Raw genomic sequence first — 8,385 nt, forward strand, 5'->3', positions numbered from 1 at the left:
CCTCGTGATCCGCCGTCTCGGCCTCCCAATATAAAGACTTCTTATGTGGTTGCTGACAGTGATACAGACAATGAAGTCTAGCCAGGCTGAGGAGATCTCAGATGGAGATGAGGAACTTACTGGACACTGGAGTAAAGATCACTCGTGCAAAGAGGCTGGAGACATTGTGCCGCTGCCCTACATATCTATGGAAGTTTGAGTCTGAGAGTAATGATTTAGGGTATCCAATGGAAGAAATTTCTAAGCAGCAAAACATTCAAGATTTGGCCTGGCGGCTGGGTGCGGTGGTTCATGCCTGTAATTCCAGCACTTTGGGAGGCTGAGGCGAGTGGATCATCTGACGTCAGGAGTTCGAGAGCAGCCTGACCTACATGGTGAAACCTCATCTGTCCTAAAAATACAAAAATTAGCTGAGCATGCAGACAGGTGCCTGGAATCCCAGCTACTCAGGAGACTGAGACAGGAGAATTGCTTGAACCCGGAAGTGGAGGTTGCAGTGAACCACGATCTTGCCACTGCACTCCAGCCTGGATGACAGAGCAAAATTCCATCTCAAACAAAGAAAAGATTTGGCCTGGCTGCTTCTAACAATGTATGGTCATATGTTTGAGCAAAGATATGACCCGAAAGTGGAACTTATATTTAAAAGAAAGCAGAGCATAAAAGTTTAGAAAATTTGCAACCTGACCATATGGCAGAAAAGATTAAACAACAACAACAACAACAACAACAACTTTTTCTGGGGAGGAATTCAAGCTGGTTGTAGAAATTTGCATAAGTAAAGAGGAGTCCAATGTTAATAGCCAAGATGATGGAGAAAATGCCTCAAAGGCATTTTGGAGACCTTCAGACCTTTGTAGCAGCCTCTCCCATCACAGCCCTGTAGGCCTAGGAGGGAAGAATGGTCTCGTGAGCTGGGCCCTGGGCCCTGATGCCTTGTGCAACTTTGGGACACTTTTTCCTTTGTCCCAGCCCCTCCAGCTCCAGCCATGGCTAAGAGGGCTCCAGATATGTCTCAGGCTGCTGCTCCAGAGGACACAAGCCATAAACTTTGGCAGCTTTCATGTGGTATTAAGCCTGTGGGTGCACAGAGGGCAAGAGATGAGGCATGGATGCCTTAGCCTACAGTTCAGAGGATGTATGAGAATGCCTGGATATCCAGGCAGAAATCTGTTGCAGGGGAGGAACCCTCATGAAGAACCTCTAACAGGACAGTGCTGAGGGGAAATGTGGGTTTGGAGCCTCCACACAGAGTCCCCACCAGGTAATTGCCTAGTGGAGCTGTGAGAAGAAGACCACAATCCTCCAGACCCCAAAATGGTAGCTCCATTGACAGCTTGCCGTGTCCATCTGGAAAAGCTGCAGGCACTCAATGCCAACCCATGAAAGCAAGGTATAACTTGGGGGGCTGTACCCTGCAGAGTACAATCTCAGAGATCGTGCCCAGTGCAGTGTCTTCTATCCAGTGTTCCATGTTTGACTATGTTTCACATCCAGGCCACACTAATGCAAGGAGTCAGCTCCCAAGGCCTTGTGCAGCTCTGCCCCTGTGCCTCTGCATGAGGGCAGAGCTGCACAAGGTCTTGGGAGCCCACCCCTTGTGTGGCCTAGATTAGGAACATAGAGTCAAAGGGGATTATTTTGGAGCTTTACAATTTAATGACCACCCTGCTTGGTTTTGGACTTGCATGGGGCCTGTAGCCCCTTTGTTTTGGCCAATTTCTCCCTTTTAGAGTGGGAGCATTTACCCAATGCCTGTACCCCCCTTGTATCCTTGAATGACTGCCTATTGGATACTACGCTTATTTCCTGGATGACAAAATTATTTGTAAACCAAACCCCTGAGACATGAAATTTATCCATATAACAAATCTACATATGTATCCCTGAATCTAAAATAAAGATAAAAAAAATACAGTTCACATAAATGATTTTTAATGAAACTTTTAAAAAAGCCCAAATAATTGATTTTGAGAAAATATTTTCTTCTAGTTGAATTAGTTTTTCTCTTCTATAATAAACCTCATTGAGAACTTTCTAAAACTCTGTCACACATATATTCTCAATGACCTGAATCCTGTTGTTATTTTCTTCTGAGTCCACCAGAAATCCTGAAGGACCCTAAAAACGCTATTTGTGGACTAGTTAAGTATGTCAGCAGCTGCAGAGCTTCACAAATCATGACCTCTACACATTGTATCACAAGACACTTGACCATAAAAAGAATTATTACTGAGTTTCAAGAAGGGTGATTAAAGTAATTTTGAAAAAAAAAAAATAGAGAGCTTAGACTACTTGATTTCAAGATAGTATGAAACTTCAATAATTAAGCCAGTGTGATATTGGTAAAAAGATAAACTAATAGATCAAAGAAATGAAAAAGGGAGACCAGAAGTAACCCTATATACATATGATCAATTGCCCAGGCTGGAGTGCGGTGGTGTGATCTCTGCTCACTGCAATCTCTGCCTTCTAGGTTCAAGCAATTCTCCTGCCACAGCCTCCTGAGTAGCTGGGATTACAGGCATGCACCACTATGCCTGGCTAATTTTTTGTATTTTTAGTAGAGACGGGGTTTCACCATTTTGGTCAGGCTGGTCTCAAACTCCTGACCTTGTGATCCACCCACCTTGGCCTCCCAAAGTGCTGGGATTACAGGCGTGAGCCATAGCGCCCAGCCAGATCAATTGGATTTTATCAAAGGCAGTTTCATGGAGAAAATGAAGAAAGAATAGTCTTATCCAAAAATGGAGCAGAAACTCCATTTCTCTTATGGAGAGCCATAAGAGAAATAAGTAGATAAACCTTGTCCTATCTATTTCTCACAGTACACACAAAATGGATCACAGGCCAAAATAGAAAACCTTCACCTATAAAACAAATAATAGGAAACAAAAGGGAATGTATTTGTTACCTTAGCCTTCGGTTGGTTAAATAAATGTGTTTTTAGATATGACACAGAAAGCATGATGCATAAAAGAAAAAAATGATTATCACCAAAATTAAAAATTACTATTTCAGATTCTGCTTCTGCTTCTTTAGCATTTACCTCATAGTCCAGGCAAAGTAGACTATGAATTTCCCACTCTGACAAAATTTGACCTATTCTTCATAACATAACTCTACCTTTCTGGAGCTCCCCAAGTCCAATTACTATCATACTTTATTGTGTTTCTATACCATTTTGAGTTTATCTCACTTATTTTATCTTCCAAACTTTGTTTTGCGAGTTATATGAATTTTACTGGATTGAAAACACCTTGAGAACAAAGATCTTCACATTTTCATCTTTTCTTACTCTTAGACCCAACAAAAGACCTCATAAATGCTGGACACTCAATAAATGTTAAAATATATCTCATTACAGGGGAGATAAGCATTAATTTGTTTTAGGTCACAAGCTATATTCATCTGTATCAAATAGAAGTTATGGGCGGACTTTTTCCTTCATATAATTGGGCTTGCCTGTTTCATAGTAGAAATTATTCATGGAATATCCGTCGGGTTAGGTAACAAACCCAAATATGGCCTGTTCTTCTGCACACCTGTGTATCCAGAATTTTGGGGCTTTTTTTTGCTCTCTATAGTGGGTTAGCTAATTCAGCGAAGGCTCAATCATCCCTATGCCTAATCAGGAGAAGAAGAGGTAAGAGTAAGTAGTCTTAAAGAAAGAAGAATATACTTCCTTAATGGTGTTCTAGAGAGGGAACCTTGGGAAGCTGAAGGTGTAATTGGAAATCTCAGCAATTCTTGGTTCTCATTTTGAGAGAATCAGCTCCCTGTATGATCATCTACAGCTTTTTTCATTGCAAAATACTGAGTATATTGGATGATCCTGCTTTAGTAGTGAACACATTGTATTTTTAACTTTATATCTTCTTAAGCAAAAGGATAAAGAGCTGTTTTATTCAACAGGACACTTTCTTGTTCTAGTAGATAGAACTTCGTAATGAAGGATGCCTTTGTATACTGAGGGTCCTCAAATAAACACATATAAAATGGGCTAGATTCAAAAGGTTAAATTATGTTGTCAATTTTTATATATTCATCTTTTATTAATCGAATCAAATAAAATACAGTGTTTTATTGAATTATGGTAGTGCTGATGTATTATTTCTGTCTCTATAAAGATGGCAAGAAATGTTACACTTAATTCTTTATAATTTGAGTGTATGATTAGAATTAATATAATTTTCCATTATTTGGAATATACATGTTTTAAATTTTTTATTTAGAAATATAAGAAAGAACATGATATTCTGCATACACAAACTCACTTCTAATCCTAAGTTTATTTTGCACTAAACTAAGATTTTTTTCTATGTTGTCTGACAGAACAGAATTTATGAATTTCAAGTACAAGCTGAACAAATCAAAATTGGTAACTTGCAGTATAGTATTAAAAATAGCAAAACTATAAAATAAAAAGATTCAGCTTGATTTGTAGATACCAAATAGAAGTAAGTATCTTTCCCTTTGGAATCAAGTATAGTGAGGTCTCAAAATAAATGTTTCAAATCTTTTGAAAACTATCTAAAATGCTTGAGATTTTTCTAAGTATCTGAGCCTAGTTTTAGATCTCACCATCTTTTATTATAATTGCATCTGCATAGCATTTCAGCTGAAACAGATGCTGATAACAGTTAGGCTTATTTGCAGAATGTATTCTTAAAAACATAATATAGGCATAGTTGCTGATTGAAAGTAAGGGGAACAAGGATAATGAAACATATTTAATATAAAAAGCTCATTCTTCTAATAATTTTACCTTTCTTCAAACGCATCTTTTTACCCAAGCTACTAAGAAACAAGAAATTCAATGTTTATTATTTTACTTTCTCTTACTTATATGACTTCTCTGTTGTGAGACGTGAGTCAGTTTAAATGAGAGAAAGATGAAAGAAGTAAAGAAACTGGATACTTCACTAACTTGATAAGCAGATTTTTCAGTAGCACAAATGTGTGGTTTCAAGAGGAAAAAAAATCAATTATTGTTTAAAATATTTTTTAATTAATACATTTCCCACAAATTAACTGCCATGATGTAGTAATCTAAAATGATATGAGATCATTAATTAATAAGTGCACAGATATTTATTGAACACTGGGTACAAGACACTGCACTGGACACAATCTCTGAGACTGTTGATAAAATAGAATCACTGCTAAGATCACTTCATTCACTGTGTAGATTTGGAAATTCTGGCATGCTTTTTATATATTTCCACAAACTTATAGTTTTGACTCATTTCATTTTAATTCGCGTGTTGTGTATAAAAGTCATAGGATGACTATTAGGGACTCTAAAACACAGTTTCCAATAACATCTCTAATCATTAATTCAGATACTGTTAAGCAAATTTTAAAAAGGCTTGAATAGATACTTCACAAAAGAATATATCTGAAAAGATGTTCAACTTCATTAGGTATCAGGGAAATGCACAGTAAAGCCAGCACTACATAGCAACTAGATGAGCTAAAGTTAAATTGTAGGCAAGGATGTTGAACGAGTAAACTCTCACATATAGCTAGCAGTACTGTAAAATGGTGCAAATACTTTGGAAAATATTTCATATAGTAGTTTCATACAAAGTTAATAATCACTATATTATCTGTCTATTTCACTCCTAGGTTTTCACCGAAAAGAAAGAAAAATATTTTTGTACACAAATGCTTACACATAAATGTTCAAACTAATCTTATTTGTAATAGAAAAAACTTGGAAATAACCCAGTTGTTTTTCAATGCATGAATGATTAAACAAACTGTAACACATCTGTCCATACAATGGAATACCAGCGAGGACAAAGAAAAAACGATTAATATGCACAACCACATACACGGATCTCTAAAACATTATTATGAACAAAAGAAGCCAGACACAAAATAGAATATAAAGTATGATTCCATCAGTCTGAAACTCTAGATGTGACAAACCTAACCTATAGTCACAGAAAGCACTATTTTTCTAGGATTGGTAGTGGAGGTGGGGATAGGAATTTACTGCAAAGCAGCACAAGGAAATTTTTTGGGTAATAGAAATATCCTATAATTGATTCGGAATGGTAGTTACATGGGCGTGTACATGTTTTAAAATCAGTGAATTGTGCACTTAAAGTGGTTGTTTTTCTTGTTGAATATAGACTATACTTCAATAACATTGATTTTAACATGAAAAAATACTGTTATTAAGTATACTCATATAGAACAATGAATGTATTAAATACTTAGCCCCCAGATTTACTGCCTTAGCAAATTTTTAGTATACAATATATATTATTAACTATAGTTACTATGCTGCACATTAGATTTCTAGAACTTATTCATCTTATAACTCAAACTTGAAATTTGCTTAAGGAATAGATAGTGCTTAAGTGTTTTCACCACACACACACACACACACACAAATGGTAATTATGTCAAGGGCTAGATATGTTAAGTAGCTTGATTAAGGGAATCATTAAACAAGGTAAACAAAAAATCATGGTGTACACATTAACTATAAATAATTTGTCAATCACACCTCAATAAAAATTTAAAAAATAAAAATAAATTAATAGGTAGCATCTAACACAATTGAATCAATTTCTTAAATTAACCTAAGTAGGGTAACCATAAAATTTATCATCTAAACCAAACACTTCTGAGAGTGAAAGAGGGATGCTTTCAGAATAAGAGGCATACTTGAGGACTGTCTTAGGAAAACAGGGACATATGGCCACTGTAAATATTGGTAATTTTTAGAATGTGACTAGCCTCCAAAGACACGGTTTCATTTACTCCTTACAAACTTTCTCTTTTCCTTCCATCTATTTTTGTTTCTCCACTTTACTTAGCTTCTATTCTATTTATTTCTCTCCCTTCATAGATCATCTACATGTTATGACAGATGACAAATACTGATAATTTTTTTTTTTTTTTTTTGAGACAGAGTCTGTCACCCAGGCTGGAGTGCAGTGGTGTGATCTCAGCTCGCTGCAACCTCTGCCACCCAGGTTCAAGCGATTCTCCTGCGTCAGCCTCCTGAGTAGTTGGGATTACAGGCACCTGCCACCACGCCCTGCTAATTTTTGTATTTTTAGTAGAGATGGGGTTTCACCATATTGGTCAGGTTGGTCTTGAACTCCTGACCTCATGATCCACCTGCCTCGACCTCCCAAAGTGCTGGGATTACAGGCGTGAGCCACTGTGCCTGGCCAAATACTGATAATTTTTACTGAACTATGAAAATACTGTTTTGTTTTTAAGTAAATATAAATGTAGCTTCCTTAATGATACTCAAATTAGTATACATTCTAGTTACCTATGAGATTAGTATTGCAGTTAATTAGATAGTACAGTAACTATAAAGCTGAGTATAAAGTAACATGATGCTTAAGAATAACACGACAATTTTTGAATTTCCTGTTAGCATTTATCTTCATTTTAGCAGAGTTGTATAGTAATTCCATCTTTGATGGGCTTTTTTAATTTTTATAAAACTAATCTAGAAGATTTTGCACATTCTAGGCTTTATAATTGCGCAAAGTCATAACCATAAAGAACATCATTTTTATATGGTTCTCACCACATGAATTAGTCTTGTGAAATAATTGATATAAAACATTCTCTACTTCTATGGCCACTATCCCTTTTCAACTTATTTGTGAATTTATTCAAGCAAATGTTAGGCAATTACCTTCCAGGGATACTTGGAGTGACTCCTGTTTTCAAGACAAGTTGGATAGCTGACCTCTAAGGTTGCTTGTAACTTTGGGTTCTATTATTCTGTTAGAAAGGAGAAAGAGAGGCAGCTAGGCAAAGCACAGATGTGAATGATGCCTACCAAGTAGCTTAAAGTATTGTATCTGCATTTGCATATAACCTGAATACAAATGCAATTCAATGCATATTTTAAGTTGTGTCATACCGGTGTGACGTTATTTACAACAGAATATTAAATATTAAATAACAAGTCACACAATAGTTTTGGCATTGTATACTTTTGAAGATTTCATGTCTGTCTTAGCATAAGTTTTGATCAGAGAGACCTTCTTTAGTTGATAAAAGAGTTTTGTTTTTGCTCTTTGGGGAACACATGTGATTTTTTTATGCTGTGATTTATGTCATTATTAATGTTGCTTTATTTTAGTGGAAGATTGGGGCTATTTACTATGTAATTTAAGGATAATTAAGAGGTAGAACTTTGAAAAAATTTAATGACTGATTACTAAACTGTTTAATAATACTTTTATTTATCTTATTTTTCACCAATACGTACGTAGAGTAAAATAAAAATTAAATTTAGTTTTCTAGCTTTTCTCCACTTTGGAGCTCCAACTGATTTTCTTTCTTTCTTTCGTTCTTTCTTTCTTTATTATTTTTTTTTATTATACTTTCAGTTCT

Source organism: Trachypithecus francoisi, unplaced genomic scaffold (genome assembly GCF_009764315.1).
Source record: "Trachypithecus francoisi isolate TF-2019V2 unplaced genomic scaffold, Tfra_2.0 Contig01531, whole genome shotgun sequence".
Classification (NCBI taxonomy): Eukaryota; Metazoa; Chordata; class Mammalia; order Primates; family Cercopithecidae; genus Trachypithecus; species Trachypithecus francoisi.